The following is a 17,633-nucleotide window of genomic DNA, read 5'->3' on the forward strand; positions in this document are numbered from 1 at the left end:
GACATGTGGGATCCTCCCAGACCGGGGCACGAACCCGTGTCCCCTGCATCGGCAGGTGGATTCTCAACCACTGCGCCACCAGGGAAGCCCAGGATATTCTTTTTCTTTTCTGTTCACCAAATCTCTTATTATAGTCTGTAGACAACAGATCTGTACACTTAGACCCCTAATAATCTGCTGCACTAGAAAAAGTTCATATAATATCTTCATATTCATTTCTATAATTTTGGAAGCAAAAATTCCAAGTGAGCTTAGATCTCACTCTTTATAATATATAAACAGAATTCCCCAAATAACACACATTTGGTTTTTCCATTTAATTATGAGAAGTTTGAAATGTTTTTCAGTTCTGATTATGTATTAGAAATACCTGAGAAGCTTTAATAAATGCCAATGTTTGAACCAAACGCAGACCAATTGAGTTCATATCTCTGGGGGTGAAACTTAAGCATCTAATTTTTTAAGGCTCCCCATTGATGCTGACTTATACTTGGGGTCCAGGACCAATGAATTAGGGTATCCTTGTCAATATGAAAAAATGTTCTATAGAAAATGCACCTGTCCCCTTCAGTGCTTCATTGTATAAGTCATCATATACAAGTTCCCAATATGATGGCTTTGGGGGTGTTTATCTTGTAGTAAGAGAGGTGTTTATCTTTTTTAAAAATTTTATGGAAGTATAGTTCATTTACAATGTAGTGTTTAATTTTTGCCATACAGCAAAGTGACTCAGTTATACATATACTTTTTCATATTATTTTTAATCACAGGATATTGAATATTGTTCCCTGTGCTATACAGTAAGATAGAGGTGTTTATCTTTTTTTAAAGCTTTTTTTAAAAAAAATATTTATTTATTTATTTGGTTGTGCTGGGTCTTAGTTGTAGCAGGCAGGCTCCTTAGTTGCGACTCCAGGGCTCCTTAGTTGCAGCTCACGGGTTCCTTAGTTGTGTCATGCAAACTCTTAGTTGTGGCATGCATGTGGGATCTAGTTCCCTGACCAGGGATCGAACCCAGGCCCCCTGCATTGGGAGTGTGGAGTCTTACCCACTGTGCCACCAGGGAAGTCCCAAGAGGTGTTTATCTTGAAGTGTGACATTGACCCATTTGTATCAAGGATTCTTTTCTAGGACTGTAGTTGGTGGAAAGGGAATTCTATCAGAATAGTTTAGAGATCTTCAAATTATACATACACACACATACAAAATGGCACCCCAACTATCCCTAGTGCATATGGGGGTGGTTTAGGAAACAGTATGGATTCATAGAAATAGTCCTCCAGATGCCCTGTTGGGTAAGAACCATTAAATCTGGACAGTGGGAGGCAGCTTATATAAAACGTTCATTCGATTTGTCATTGTCAAGTCACATCTAAACAGGAAAGACTTCCATACTTATCTTGGGCACCCCTCATCATCACTTGTTTTCCTAAGCTCTGGTATAATACAGATCAATGTACAAAGAGAAGGGAGGAGTGAAACAAAGAAGGGAGAGGATGAAAAGGGAGAGGAGAAGGAAGAAGAGGGAAGAAAAATGGGAAAGTCGAGGAAAGGAAGGGAGTATAAGAAATAGGAAGGGATGCTTCATAAATTATCCTCTAAAAAAAGTCTTTTGTTGTTAATATGTACAGCAATAGTGGGGGAAGAGGGAAGGAAGAGGCGTGTGTGAAAGAAATTTTGCTTAGTTGTCAATATGTCAGATCCACAATATAAATGTGCTTCTCCTCTCTTTTTTTAAAAGAAAAAACACCTATGAAAAAGTTGAAGAGGACATTATGCAAGTAAATGTTATGATTGCATGAATCGTGAATTTTATGTATTTATTTTTGGCTGCGTTGGGTCTTCATTGCTGCACGTGGGCTTTCTCTAGTTGCGGTGAGTGGGGGCTAGTCTTCGTTGTGGTGTGCAGGCTTCTCATTGTAGTGGCTTCTTGTTGTGGAGCACGGGATCTAGGCACACAGGCTTCAGTAGTTGTGGCGCATGGGATTAGTGCTCTGCGGCATGTTGGATCTTCCCGGACCAGGGCTCAAGCCCATGTCCCCTGCATTGGCAGGCGGATTCTTAACCACTGCGCCACCAGGGAAGTCCCTCGTGAGTTTTTTTCTTTCATCTGAACTAAATAAATATTTGAGTGTCTACTACATATCAGCTTTATGATAGGAGCTGAGAGATCAAACATGAACTTAACTGTCCAAAGGCGGGTTGTAGTCAAAGGTGAAGAAGCTTGAAAGTTATGCTAAAGAGTCTGGAATTTATTCTGTTGGCAAGGAGGAATGATTGATTGCTCCAAGCAGTAGAATGAGCAGTGAAATCAGATACATCTGTACCTATTTAAGCCGATAGTAATAAGGGTAACTTGCCTGTTTTTTGCTAATATTTTACAGAGATCTCATTTCCCCATCTTTTTTCTTTTTAAAGGTGTCTGTGTTTTTATCTTTTTAGTACATATTTTTAAAAGAATATACCTAGCGGTCTTCCCTGGTGGCGCAGTGGTTGAGAATCCGCCTGCCAATGCAGGGGACACGGGTTTGTGCCCGGGAAGATCCCACATGCCGCGGAGCGGCTGGGCCCATGAGCCATGGCCGCTGAGCCTGCGTGTCCGGAGCCTGTGCTCCGCCACGGGAGAGGCCACAACAGTGAGAGGCCCACGTACCGAAAAAAAAAAAAAAAGATATTAATTTCTTTAACAGATATGGGGCTACTGAGATTTTTTTCCTTTTTTTTTTCCTTTTGATAAGTTGCATTTTTTCTAAGAATTTCCTCATCTAAGTTATTGCATTTACTGCATAAATTATTCAAATCACTCCCTTTTTATGCTTGTAATGGCTGTGGCATCTCTAGTCATATCCTTTTTCTCATTTCTGGTATTGAAAATTTGTAATTTATCTCTTTTTCTTGATTAGCTTATCTAGGGATTTCCTCAATTTTATTAATGTATTCAAAATTACTAACTTTTGGTTTACTGATTTTCTCTACAGTTTTTCAGTTTTCTGTTCCATTGATTTCTGCTCTTTTCAATTCCTCTACCATCATTTTCATTTTCTTTCCTTACTAGACTGACTAGACATCCATTATAACATTTAAGAGGTATGATGATAATCGTTAGCTTGTTTACTTTTGATCTGAGTATGGGGAAGATTTTAATAATTCACTATTAAGTATGCTGTTTGGTGTAGGTTTTTTAAATAGTATCCTTTATCATCTTAAAGAGGATCCCTTCAGTTCCTAATTTTTAAAACCATTTATAATACTGAATTTTATTAAATTTTTATTGCATTATATTTAGGTATTCATAGTATTTTTCTCCTTTATTTTTATATTGCAGTAAATAACATTCATTGATTTTAGAATGTTAGATCTAATTATTTTCCTGGAATTGAATTCCAGGAAATTGATAACTTGCATTATCAATTTCATATATTGCTGTGTTTCATTTTTTTCATATTTTGTTTCATATTCTTACATCTATTTTTGTGAAAGAATTTGGCTTGTAATTTTTCTTTCTTTTAATGTGCTGGTTAGATTTTTATTATGAAGTTATGCTAACTTCTTGAAACAAGACGAAAAAGGTTTTCACTTTTTTGTTCCCTGGTAGAGATTAAGATTGGTATTAATTTTCCCTTAACTGTTTGGATAATTTACTAGTGAAGGCTTCTGGGGCTGAGTTGGTTTTGTGTACAAGTTTTTAGTTTTTTTCTTTAATAGAGAACCATTCAGATTTGCTGTTTCTTGTTTCAGTTTCTGTAACAAATTTTTCAAGGAATTTGTCCATTTCAAATGAAATTTCAAATTTATTCACATAAAGTTGTTTATAACTTTGTTATCTTTTACAAATCTGTAGAATCTCTATTAATGACTCCTTTTTGATTCTTGATATTGGTATTTTGTGACGTTTTTCTTTTTGTTATTCAATCTTTCAAAGAACCAACTTTTGGCTTTTGACGTCTTTTCTACTGTATATCCTTTTCTATTTCATTGGGGGTTTTTTTACATTTATATTTATAACTTACTTTCTTCTATTTCTATGATTTTTATTTTCCATTATTTTCTAAATCATTGAAATTGATTTGTAGCCTTTATTGTTTTTTTAGTAAATGCATTTAGGCTATATATTTCTCTCTAAGCATGACTTTAATAACACCTACAAATTTTGTTATATTTTATTTTGTTACCATTCAGTTAAAAATATTTTCTAAGTTCTATTGTGATTTTGTCTTATCTTATCGGAAGTTTAGAAGAGTACTGCTAAACTTCCAAATACTTCAGGAATATCTAGATATATTTGTTTTGACTTCCAATTTAATTTCTGTTTATTCAGATAATATACCCTGAATAATTTTAACCATTTAACATTTGAGAGGAATTGCTTTTTAGCTCAGCATCTATCAAATATAACATAAGTTTCACGTGTAGTTGAAAATGAAATGCATTAGTCATTTATTAGATGCAGTGTTTTATATGTTTAAAAGATCAAGTTTATTGCCCTTCTCATTCAGAATACATCTTTACTGATTTCTTTTGTCTGTTTTTTCAATCATTTACCAAAAGGGTATGTAAAAATCTCCCAGTGTATTTATGAATTTGTTTGTTGCACTGTTAAGTCCTGTTAACTTCTGCTATATATTTTTTGATTTTTATTTGGTTATTTGATATTTATTAGCACCTAAAATTTATAATTGCTACATTTTTGTAGTATAGACCCTTTTACCATTATGAAATAGGCTCCTTAATTTCTAGTAATAATAGTCATAATAATTGCTAGTAATAATCTCTAGTAATTGCCCTAAATTCACTTTGTCTATATCTATATAGTAATATATCTATATAGTAATATAGATATTATTATATCTATATAATAATATAGATATCTATATAGTAATGTAGATATTACATGGTGGTTGCATGGTATATCTTTTTTCATTGTTTTACCTTTAATGTTTCTGTAACTTCATATTCAATATTGAATATGGATGTTTTATTTTGTATCCAGTCTAACAACCCTTATCTAACAACCTTTCTCACACACACACACACACACACACACACACACACACACAATACATTTGGATTTAAATTGATGACTTCTTTTGGATTCATTATTGGTATTTTTAAAGTTTTATACATTTTGTTATTATATTGTTTTTAGCTACCCCACCAACTGCCACATGCTTCTGTGACTTATTAAATTCTAAAATAAATTAGGGGGGGACCTTCAAAATGGCAGAGGAGTAAGACATGGATATCACCTTCCTCCCCACAAGAACATCAAAAATACATCTACATGTGGAACAACTCCTACAGAGCACCTACTGAACGCTGGCAGAAGACCTCAGACCTCCCAAAAGGCAAGAAACTCCCCCACGTACCTGGGTAGGGCAAAAGAAAAAAGAAAAAATAGAGACAAAAGAATAGGGACTGGACCTGCACATCTGGGAGGGAGCTGTGAAGGAGGAAAAGTTTCCACACACTAGGAAGCCCCTTCGTGGGCAGAGACATGGGCTGGGTGGGGGTTGGAATCTTTGGAGCCTTGGAGGAGAGCACAGCAACAGGGGTGCGGAGGGAAAAGTGGAGGGATTCCCACACTGAGGATCGGTGCCAACCAGCACTCACCAGCCCAAGAGGCTTGTCCGCTCACCCGCCGGAGCGGGCGGGGGCAGGGAGCTGAGGCTCGGGCTTTGAAAATCAGACCCCAGGGAGAGGACTGGGTTTGGCTGTGTGAACACAACCTGAGGGATCTAGTGCTCCACAGCTAGCCGGGAGGGAGTCCGAGAAAAAGTCTGGACCTGCTTAAGAGGCAAGAGACCATTGTTTCCTGGTACGCGAGGAGAGGGGATTCAGATCACTGTCTAAATGAGCTCCAGAGACAGGCATGAGCTGCAGCTATTAACATCGACACCAGAGACAGGCATGAGACGCTAACGCTGCTGCTGCAGCCAAGAAGCCTGTGTGCAAGCACAGGTCTCTATCTATACACCCACCCCGGAAGCCTGTGCAACACGCCACTGTCAGAGTCCCGTGATCCAGGGACAACTTCCCTGGGAGAACACACTGCATGCCTCAGGCTGTTGCAACACCACACCAGCCTCTACTGCCACAGGCTTGCCTTGCAGTCCAATTATAACTACTATACCCCTCCTTTCCCCTGGCCTGAGTGAGCCAGAGCCCCCTAATAAGCCACTGCTTTAACCCCATCCTGTCTGGGCAGGAACAGAAGCCTGAGGGCAATCTACAACAGAGGTGGGGCCAAATGCAAAGCTGAACCCCAGGAGCTGTGAGAACAAAAAAGAGAAAGGGAAATTTCTCCCAGCAGCCTCAGGAGCTGTGGATTGTATCCCCACAATCAACTTAATGTACCCTGAATCTGTGGAATACCTGAATAGACAAAGAGTCAACCTAAAATTGAGGTGGTGGACTTTGGGAGCAATGGTAGACTTGGGGTTTGCTGTCTGCAACTGACTTGTATGTGATTTTTATGTTTATCTTAGTATAGTTTTTAGCGCTTGTTATCATTGGTAGATTTGTTTATTGGTTTGGTTGCTCTCTTTTTGTTTATTATTATTACTTTTAAAATTGTTATTTTAATAATTTTTTATTCTTTTATTTTTAATAATTTTATTTTATTTATTTATTTTTCTTTCTTTTTTTTTCTCCCTTTTCTTCTGAGCCGTGTGGCTGACAGGGTCTTGGTGCTCCAGCTTAGTGTCAGGCCTGAGCCTCTGAGGTGGGAGAGCCAAGTTCGGGACATTGGACCCCCAGAGACCTCCCAGCCCCACATAATATCAACTGGTGAGAGCTCTCCCAGAGATATCTGTCTCAATGCTAAGACCCAACTCCACTCAATGGCAAGCAAGCTCCAGTGCTGGATGCCCCAGGCCAAACAACTAGCAAGACAGCAGCACAAACCCACCCATTAACAGAGAGGCTGCCTAAAATAAAATAAGTTCACAGACACCCCAAAACACACCATTGGACGTGGCCCTGCCCACCAGAAAGACAAGATCCAGCCACACCCACCAGAACACAGGCACCAGTCCCCTCCACCAGGAAGCCTACACAAACCACTGATCCAACCTTACCCACTGGGAGCAGATACCAAAAACAATGGGAACTACAAACTGCAGGCTTCAAAAAGGAGACAGCAAACACAGTCAGTTAAGCAAAATGAGAAGACAGAGGAATACGCAGCTGATGAAGGAGCAAGGTAAAATCCCACCAGACCAAACAAGTGAAGAGGAAATAGACAGTCTACCTGAAAAAGAATTCAGAGTAATGATAGCAAAGATGATCCTAAATCTTGGAAATAGAATGGAGAAAATAAAAGAAACGTTTAACAAGGACCTAGAAGAGCTAAAGAGTGAACAAACTATGTTGAACAACAGAATAAATGAAATTAAAACTTCTCTAGAAGGAATCAATAGAAGAATAACTGAGGCAGAAGAACGGAGAAGTGACCTGGAAGATAAAATAATGGAAATAACTACTGCAGAGCAGAATAAAGAAAAAAGAATTGAGGACAGTCTCAGAGACCTCAGGGACAACATTAAATGCACCAACATTCGATAGAGGTCCCAGAAGAAGAAGAGAAAAAGAAAGGGTCTGAGAAAATGTTTGAAGAGATTATAGTTGAAAACTTCCCTAACATAGGAAAGGAAATAGTCAAGTCCAGGAAGTGCAGAGAGTACCATACAGGATAAATCCAAGGAGAAACAGGCCAAGACACATACTAATCAAACTATCAAAAATTAAATACAAAGGAAAAATATTAAAAGCAGCAGGGAAAAGCAACTAATAACATACAGGGGAATCCCCATTAGGTTAACAGCAGATCTTTCAGCAGAAACTCTACAAGCCAGAAGGGAGTGGCAAGACATATTTAATGTGATGAAAGGGAAAAACATACAACCAATATTACTCTACCCAGCAAGGATCTCATTCAGATTTGACAGAGAAATTTAAACTTTTACAGACAAGCAAAATTTAAGAGAATTCAGCACCACAAAACCAGCTTTAAAACAAATGCTAAAGGAACTTCTCCAGGCAGGAAACACAAGAGAAAGAAATGACCTACATAAAAACCCGCCAAACAATTAAGAAAATGGTAATAGGAACATACATATCAATAATTACCTTAAATGTAAATGGATTAAATGCTCCAACCAAAAGACACAGACTGGCTGAAAAGATACAAAAATGAGACCCATATATATGCTATCTACAAGAGACCCACTTCAGACCTAGGAACACATACAGACTGGAAGTGAAAGGATGGAAAAAGATATTCCATGCAAATGTAAATCAGAAGAAAGCTGGAGTAGCAATTCTCATATCAGACAAAATAGACTTTAAAATAAAGACAATTACAAGGGGCAAAAAAGGACACTACATAATGATCAAGGGATCAATCCAAGAAGAAGCTATAACAATTGAAAATATTTATGCACCCAACATAGGAGAACCTCAATACATAAGGCAAATGCTAACAGCCGTAAGATGGGAAATCGACAGTAACACAGTAATAGTAGGGGACTTTAACACCTCAATTTCACCAATGGACAGATCATCCAAAATGAAAATAAATAAGGAAACACACGCTTTAAATGACACATTAAACAAGATGGACTTAATTGGCATTTACAGGACATTCCATCCAAAAACAACAGAAGACACTTTATTCTCAAGTGCTCGTGGAACATTCTCCAGGATAGATCATATCTTGGGTTACAAATCAAGCCTTGGTAAATTTCAGGAAATTGAAATCATATCAAGTATCTTTTCTGACCACAACATTTTGAGACAAGATATCAATTACAGGAAAAAAAAAAACTGTGAAAAATACAAATACATGGAGGCTAAACAATACGCTACTAAACAACCAAGAGATCACCAAATAAATCAAAGAAGAACTCAAAAAAAATACGTAGATACAAATGACGATGAAAACAAGACAACTGAAAAGCCTATGGAATGCAGCAAAAGCAGTTCTAAGAGGGAAGTTTATAGCAATACAATCCTACCTCAATAAATAAGAAAAATCTCAAATAAACAACCTAACCTTACACCCTAAGCAATTAGAGAAAGAAGAACAAAAAAAAAACCTAAAGTTAGCAGAAGGAAAGAAATCATAAAGAACAGAACAGAAATGAATGAATAAGAAATGAAGGAAACAATAGCAAAGATCAATAAAACTAAAAGCTGTTTCTTTGAGAAGATAAACAAAATTGATAAGCCACTAGCCAGACTCATGAACAAAAAAAGAGAAAACTCATATCAATAGAATTAGAAATGAAAAAGGAGAAGTAACAACTGACACTGCAGAAATACAAAGGACCATAAGCAATTACTACAAGCAACCATATGCCAATAAAATGGACAACCTGGAAGAAATGGACAAATCTTAGAAAAACACAACCTTCTGAGACTGAACTGGGAAGAAATTGAAAATATATACAGACCAATCACAAGCACTGAAATTGAAACTGTGATTAAAAATCTTCCAGCAAACAAAAGCCCAGGACCATCAACCATTTAGAGAAGAGCTAATACCAGTCCTTCTCAAACTCTTCCAAAATACAGCAGAGGGAGGAACACTCCCAAACTCACTCTACAAGGTCCCCATCACCCTGATACAAAAACCAGACAAAGATGTCACCAAAAAAAAAAAAAAAAAAAAACAATACTACAGACCAATATCTGTGATGAACATAGAAGAAAAAATCCTCAACAAAATACTAGCAAACACAATCCAACAGCACATTAAAAGGATCACACCATGATCAAGTGGGGTTTATCTCAGGAATGTGAGGATTCTTCAATATATGCAAATCAATCAATGTGATAAACCGTATTTACAAACTGAAGGATAAAAACCACATGAGAATCTCAAATGATGCCAAAAAAGCTTTCCACAATATTCAACACCAATTTATGATAAAACTCTCCAGAACATAGGCATAGAGGGAAGTTACATCAACACCATAAGAACCATATATGACAAACCCACAGCCAACATCATTCTCAGTAGTGAAAAATTGAAACCATTTCCTCTAAAATCAGAAACAAGACAAGGATGCCCACTCTCACCATTATTATTCAACATAATTTTGGAAGTTTTAGTGATAGCAATCAGAGAAGAAAAAGAAATAAAAGGAATCCAAATCAGAAAAGAAGTAAAGCTGTCACTGTTTGCAGATGATATGATATAATACATAGAGAATCCTAAAGATGCTACCAGAAAACTACTAGAGCTAATCAATGAATTTTGTAAAGTAGCAGGATACAAATTAATGCACAGAAATCTCTTGCATTCCTATACACTAATGATGAAAAATTCGAAAGAGAAATTAAGGAAACACTCCCATTTACCATTGCAACAAAAAGAATAAAATACCTAGGAATAAACCTACCTGAGGAGACAAAAGACTTTATGCTGAAAACTATAAGACACTGATGATAGAAATTAAAGATGATATAAACAGATGGAGAGATAAACCATGTTCTTGGACTGGAATAATCAACATTGTGAAAATGACTATACTACCCAAAGCAAGCTACAGATTCAATGCAATCCCTATCAAACTACCAATGGCATTTTTCCCAGACTGGAAAGAAAAATTTCACAATTTGTATGGAAACACCAAAGATCCTGAATAGCGAAAACAATCTTGAGAACAAAAATCAGAGCTGGAGGAATCAGGCTCCCTGACTTCAGACTATACTACAAAGCTACAGTAATCAAGGCAATATGGTACTGGCACAAATGGAACAGGATAGAAAGCTCAGAGATAAACCCATGCACACATGGTCACCTTATCTTTGATAAAGGAGGCAAGCATATACAATGGAGAAAAGACAGCCTCTTCAATAAGTGGTGCTGAGAAAACTGGACATCTACATGTCAAAGAATCAAATTAGAACACTTCCTAACACCATACACAAAAAATAAACTCAAAATGGATTAAAGACCTAAATGTAAGGCCAGACAGTATTAAACTCTTAGAGGAAAACTTAGGAAGAACACTCTTTGACATAAATCACAGCAAGATCCTTTTTGACCCACCTCCTACAGAAAGGGAAATAAAAACAAAAATAAACAAATGGGAGCTAGTGAAACTTCAAACTTTTGCACAGCCAAGGAAACCATAAACAAGACGAAAAGACAACCCTCAGAATGGGAGAAATGTTTGCAAATGAAGCAACTGACAAAGGATTAATCTCCAAAATACACAAGCAGCTCATGCAGCTCAATATCAAAAGAACAAACAACCCAATCCAAAAATGGGCAGAAGATCTAAATAGACATTTCTCCATAGAAGATATACAGATTGCCAACAAACACATGAAAGGATGCTCAACATCATTAATCATTAGAGAAATGCAAATCAAAACCACAATGAGGGGCTTCCCTGGTGGCGCAGTGGTTGAGAATCCGCCTGCCGATGCAGCCGACACGGGTTCGTGTCCCGGTCCGGGAAGATCCCACATGCCGCGGAGCGGCTGGGCCCGTGAGCCATGGCCGCTGAGCCTGCGTGTCCGGAGCCTGTGCTCCGCAACGGGAGGAGAGGCCACAACAGTGAGGGGTCCGTGTACCACAAAAACCAAAAAAAAAAAAAAAAAAACCACAATGAGGTATCATCTCACAATGGTCAGAGTGGCCATCATCAAAATATCTCCAAACAATAAATGCTGAAGAGGATGTGGAGAAAAGGGACCCTCTTGCACTGTTGGTGGGAATGTAAATTGATACAGCCACTATGGAGAACAGTATGGAGGTTCCTTAAAAAACTAAAAATAGAACTACCATACAACCCAGCAATCCAACTACTGGGCATATACCCTGAGAAAACCATCATTCAAAAAGAGTCATGTACCACAATGTTCATTGCAGCTCTATTTACAATAGCCAGGACATGGAAGCAACCTAAGTGTCCACTGACAGATGAAAGGATAAAGAAGATGTGACACATATATACAATGGAATATTACTCAGCCATAAAAAGAAACAAACTTGAATTATTGATCTATATTTGATCTATATTTCTGCAGTGAGGTGGATGGACCTGGAGTCTGTCATACAGAGTGAAGTAAGTCAGGAAGAGAAAAACAAATACCGTATGCTAACACACATATATGAAATCAAAGAAAAAGAAAAAAATGGTTCTGAAGAACCTAGGGGCAGGACAGGAATAAAGACGCAGATGTAGAGAATGGACTTGAGGACACGGGGAGGGGGAAGCTTAAGCTGGGATGAAGTGAGAGAGTAGCTTTGACATATATACACTACCAAATGTAAAATATTTGGCTAGTGGGAAGCAGCTGCATAGCACAGGGAGATCGGCTCCATGCTTTGCAATGACCTAGAGGGGTGAGATAGGGAGGGTGGGGGGGAGGCGCAAGAGGGAGGGGATATGGGGATATATGTATACATATAGCTGATTCACTTTGTTATACAGCAGAAACTAACACAATATTTTATTTTATTTTATTTTTTAAATATTTATTTATTTATTTTTGGCTGCACTGGGTCTTCGTTGCTGCGCTCAGGCTTTCTCTAGTTGTGGGAATAGGGTGCTACTCTTCACTGTGGTGCGCGGGCTTCTCATCGCAGTGGCTTCTCTTGTTGCGGAACATGGGCTCTAGGTGTGCGGGCTTGAGTAGCTGTGGCACTCAGGCTCGGTATTTGTGGCTCACAGGCTCTAGAGCACAGGCTCAGTAGTTGTGGCGCACGGGCTTAGTTGCTCCGCGGCATGTGGGATCTTCCCGGACCAGGGCTCGAACCCATGTCCCCTGCATTGGCAGGCGGCTTCTTAACCACTGCGCCACCAGGGAAGCCCCAACACAACATTTTAAAGCAATTATACTCCAATAAAGGTATTTAAAAAATAGAATAAATTAGTACTTTTACCAACTTCTGTACTTTGCTAGGACATGAGAATACTTTTTTTCTACTTCACCCCTGTCATCTGTTGTGCTATTATTGTCTTATATTTTCATTTTACCTATATTTAAGCTCTGGAAGGCATTATTATTACAGCCAATACTCACTTAGATTTCCCCCAATATTAATGCTTTCTATTCCTTCTTGAATGTCCTTACTTATGAATCATTTGTCTTCTGCCTGAAAAAAAACCTCCCTTTAATATTTTCTTTACTGTGGGTCCACTCTTACTGAGTCTCTGAAGTTTAATTTGCCAAAAGTGTTTCGTTTTTATTTTCAATTTTGAAGGATATTTTCACTAGATATAGATTTCTGAGGTAATTTTTTTTCTATTTTAGTATTTTGAGGATGACATTTTCTGTAAAATGATAATTTCCCCCAAAACACCTAAAACAATGTCTCTCATACAAATTTTTTAAAGGTCCAAGATTTCATTTAACTCCTTAATTAATGAGAAAATCCATAAGAACCCAAACAGAAGGATCAAGTGAGGACTGACTTACAGAGATGTATGATCTCTATCTGACAACACTGATTTGCTTTGCTATGAACAGGAATCATTTGCTGGCCTCAGATGGATTTCACATGAACAGAGACACTGCAGTTTCTTGATTCAAATTCCCTCTTTTCCACATAGTGCCTCCAGATGTCTCTGATCCACTGTGTTTTTGCCTCTTTCATACTTTGCTTTCTACCTCTCCCATGCCAGAGCTCCAAAGAAATTCTGGATGCTCTTACCTGTTAGGAGCAGACCATGTGACATTGTAACCACTCTCTCGATTCTTCCTGTACCTACAGGACAGCACCACATTGCTCCCTGGATTTGCCAAGTGGGGTCATCTCTAAACATCTTTCAAATTTCTTAGGCTATGTCCTGAAAAGTGCAGAATATGCCCTCTGCTTGAGAGTCACTTAAATCTATCTTCGAATGCTAATGGTCTACCACCAACACCCCAAATATTAGTTTCAACTATGAGGTGTGAGAGAGAATCAGGTCACTCATATCTAACCCCCTTCCCTGAATTTTTTCTCTTCTTTTGCTCCACTGAGCAGTAACAGGAAATGTTTTCCCTTTCCTGTGAGACAAGAACTTCCCTTATATAATAAACTATTCTTCCTATTCTAGAGCCTATACTTTATTCAATTCTCTGAACTTTGAGTCTTAATGTGCAAAAACTCAACATTACTATAAGTTTAAAAATATCAAATTTGGAGGGGAGCAATGTTTTTTCCCCTCCAAATTGATGTTATTTATATCTGAATTCCTGTTATTTGAAACAAGAAAATGTCATGTTTTTCAGATAGAAAGGATTCAAGAAAAGAAGAAAAACTTTTTTAGAAGTCAAAATGCAACAGGAGATAACTCAAACATCTTGGTATACATAAATAATCATATATATTTTAATTGATAAATCTTATAGCATATCATTGAACTCAATCTTCATGGGGTAAGAAGGATTATCACCACATGCTCAATTCTAGAAAGGCTTTCCATAAAAGATTGGCATTATTAGAGGGAAATATAAGTAGCTATAACTATTGCCATTATTTTCCCCACTAACAAGCATTCTCTTGCAAAACATGCCAATATTTTAGGAAACCATATTCTGATGTGTCTTGATTGGCCCTTTTTTTTTTTTCTTTTTGTGGTTCCTCAAAAAGTTAAACATGGACTTACCATATGACCCAACAATTCCACTCCAGGGTATTTAACCACAAGAAATGGAAATATGTATCCACACAGAAACTTGTACACAAATGTTTATAACAGGATTACTCATAACAGAAAAAACGTGGAAACAACCCAAATTTCATCATTGAGTGAACAGGTAAACAAATTGTGGTGTATACATACAATGAAATATTATCCTACAATAAAAAGGAATGAAGTACTGATATAAACCTTGAAAACAATATGCTAAATGAAAGAAACCAGACACAAAAGTTCGCATATTGTATGTTTCCCTTTATGTGATATATTCAGGATAAGCAAATCCATAGAGACAGAAAGCATAATAGAGCTTACAAGGAGATGGGAGGGCAGAATAGGGAGTGATTACTCAATGGTTATGAGTTATTTCTGGAGCGATTAAAAAGTTTTGAAACCAGTGAGAGCAGGTGGTTGCACAACATTGTGAGAACACGATCTACCACTGAATCACACACTTTAAAATGGTTATATTACGTTTAAAATAGTTAATTTTCTTTGAATTTCACCTCAAAGAAAATTTGTTTTTTAAAAAAGTTTACATTATTGCAACTCTATCCACTAGAGGATGCTGCTTCCATTGAGAAGCATGACTAGTTGTTTTTGGTGGAGTAGAAGGAGTTAGCCTTGCAAAAACATTTTCTGCTTATTTTCCATCTATTTCAGGTGTAAAAAAAAAAAGCAATTTTTTTCTAGGAAACATTCCTGGAAAAACTATGAATTTGCATTTGAATATACCTCTTCAAGAAAAAAAGGTTGTGAAACATGTGTATTAAGAAAATATTTCTGGGCTTCCCTGGTGGCACAGTAGTTGGGAGTCCGCCTGCCGATGCAGGTCTGGGAAGGTCCCACATGCCGCAGAGCGGCTCGGCCCGTGAGCCATGGCCGCTGAGCCTACGCGTCCGGAGCCTGTGCTCCTCAACGGGAGAGGCCACAGCAGTGAGAGGCCCGTGTACCGCAAAAAAAAGAAAATATAGAAGACCTCTTAGTTTAAAAATTAAACCAACATGAATAAATTATGAAACTAAAGAAAAGGTAATGGAAAGCGTTTCAGAGACTCGTGTAAAACTTAATGAACAAAGTGTCCAAGCATTCATATAAATACAAAGTTTCAAATACTTTTTCATTATTACTGTAAGTACTTGAGAGAGTCTTGAAAGTGTTTATCCATATTTTCATGAGCACAGTAACATTTAGTTATCCAACTCAGCTCATGTCTTAACTTCTATCTCTGATTCATGAAATACTTCATCATGTATTAAAATTAATAAAGCTACATTTGTGGAAGTCATATTAGGAATAAAATAATTAGACCATAATCTCCCTGAGCTACTGTGGCTAGGGCTTTTAACAAAGTAACACAGGAAATGTCATGTATCCACATGTGTGGAATATTTATTTTCAGCTCCAAAACCACACAATAAGTTACTCTTCCTACAAAATGAAAGTCTTCCTGCCACCATACACAACAACTTCCAATTGCAGCAGGGAAAAATTAGCCCAAGAAAACAGATTCCACAAAGTAAATCTGATCCAAAGGGCTCTGATTAGTACCATACAATTATAGTATTGTACAGCCATCGTTGGGTTAATTTATAAAGTGGGCAGTCAGCCTTTTCCAAGGCATACTAACAAGAAGCAAAGACTTCCTTGGGAATCAGCTGATAAACACTATGAAGACCATGCTCTGAGCAAAATCAGAATGATACTAAGTCCTCCATGAAACAAGAAGAAGGCATATCAGTATAGACAGTTTGGGACAAGACTCAATATGGGCCTGGCAAAAAAACAAAATTCCCCAAATCCAGAAACATAAGCTTTAACCATAGGCCTTTAGCAACATCTGGAAATATACCAGAATCTACTCTATAATCAATATATAAATCACATATAGATTTTCCTAAGGTGTTTCAATTCAGTCATTCTAAAAACCAACAAATGGAATATCTATCTGTCATCTCCACCAACTAACTTTCAGATATTTTTATGATAGCATATTGGTTTTCAATTGCTGAGTAATAAAGAACCACAACATGGTGGCTCAGACTTGTTTATCATCTCCCAGTTTCTATGGATCAGGAGTTTTGGGACCACTTACCTGGATCCTCCGCTTAGGACATCACAAGGCTGTAGTCAAGGTATTGGCCAGGGCTGAGGTCTCACCTGATGCCTGAGGTCCTCTTTAAAGCTCATGTGGTCATTGGCAGAATTCCGTTTCTTTTAGCAGTAGAACCCATGGTGGCTTGTTTCTTCAAGGCCAGCAGAAGAGAGTCTTTTCTGCTTCAAGTCTCTGAGTTCACTCTAATGACAGACACATGTCATTTTACATTTGTCCAAAACCACAGAACGTAAAACACCAAGGGTGAACTATAATGTAAACTATGGACTTGGGTGAGGATGTTGTGTCAATGTAGGTGAATCAATTGTAACAAATGTACCACTCTGGTGGAGGACATTGATAATGAGGGAGGCTGTGCATGTGTAGGGGGAGGAGATATATGGGAAAGCCCTGTCCCTTCCTCTCAATTTTTCTGTGAACCTGAAAGTGCTCTAAAATAATTAAGTATCTTTAAATAAATTTAAACCAGTTGGATAGGGGCTTCCCTGGTGGCGCAGTGGTTGAGAAACCGCCTGCCGATGCAGGGAACACGGGTTCGTGCCCCAGTCTGGGAGGACCCCACATGCCGCGGAGCAGCTGGGCCCGTGAGCCATGGCCGCTGAGCCTGCGCGTCCGGAGCCTGTGCTCCGCAACGGGAGATGCCACAACAGTGAGAGGCCCGCGTACCGCAGAAAAAAAAAAACAAAACAAAACCACACACACAAACACCCCTTCGGACTTCCCTGGTGGCGCAGTGGTTGAGAGACCGCCTGCCGATGCGGGGAACACGGGTTCGTGCCCCAGTCTGGGAGGATCCCACATGCCGCAGAGCAGCTGGGCCCGTGAGCCATGGCCGCTGAGCCTGCGCGTCCGGAGCCTGTGCTCCGCAACGG

Source organism: Kogia breviceps, chromosome 2 (assembly GCF_026419965.1).
Source record: "Kogia breviceps isolate mKogBre1 chromosome 2, mKogBre1 haplotype 1, whole genome shotgun sequence".
Lineage (NCBI taxonomy): Eukaryota > Metazoa > Chordata > Mammalia > Artiodactyla > Physeteridae > Kogia > Kogia breviceps.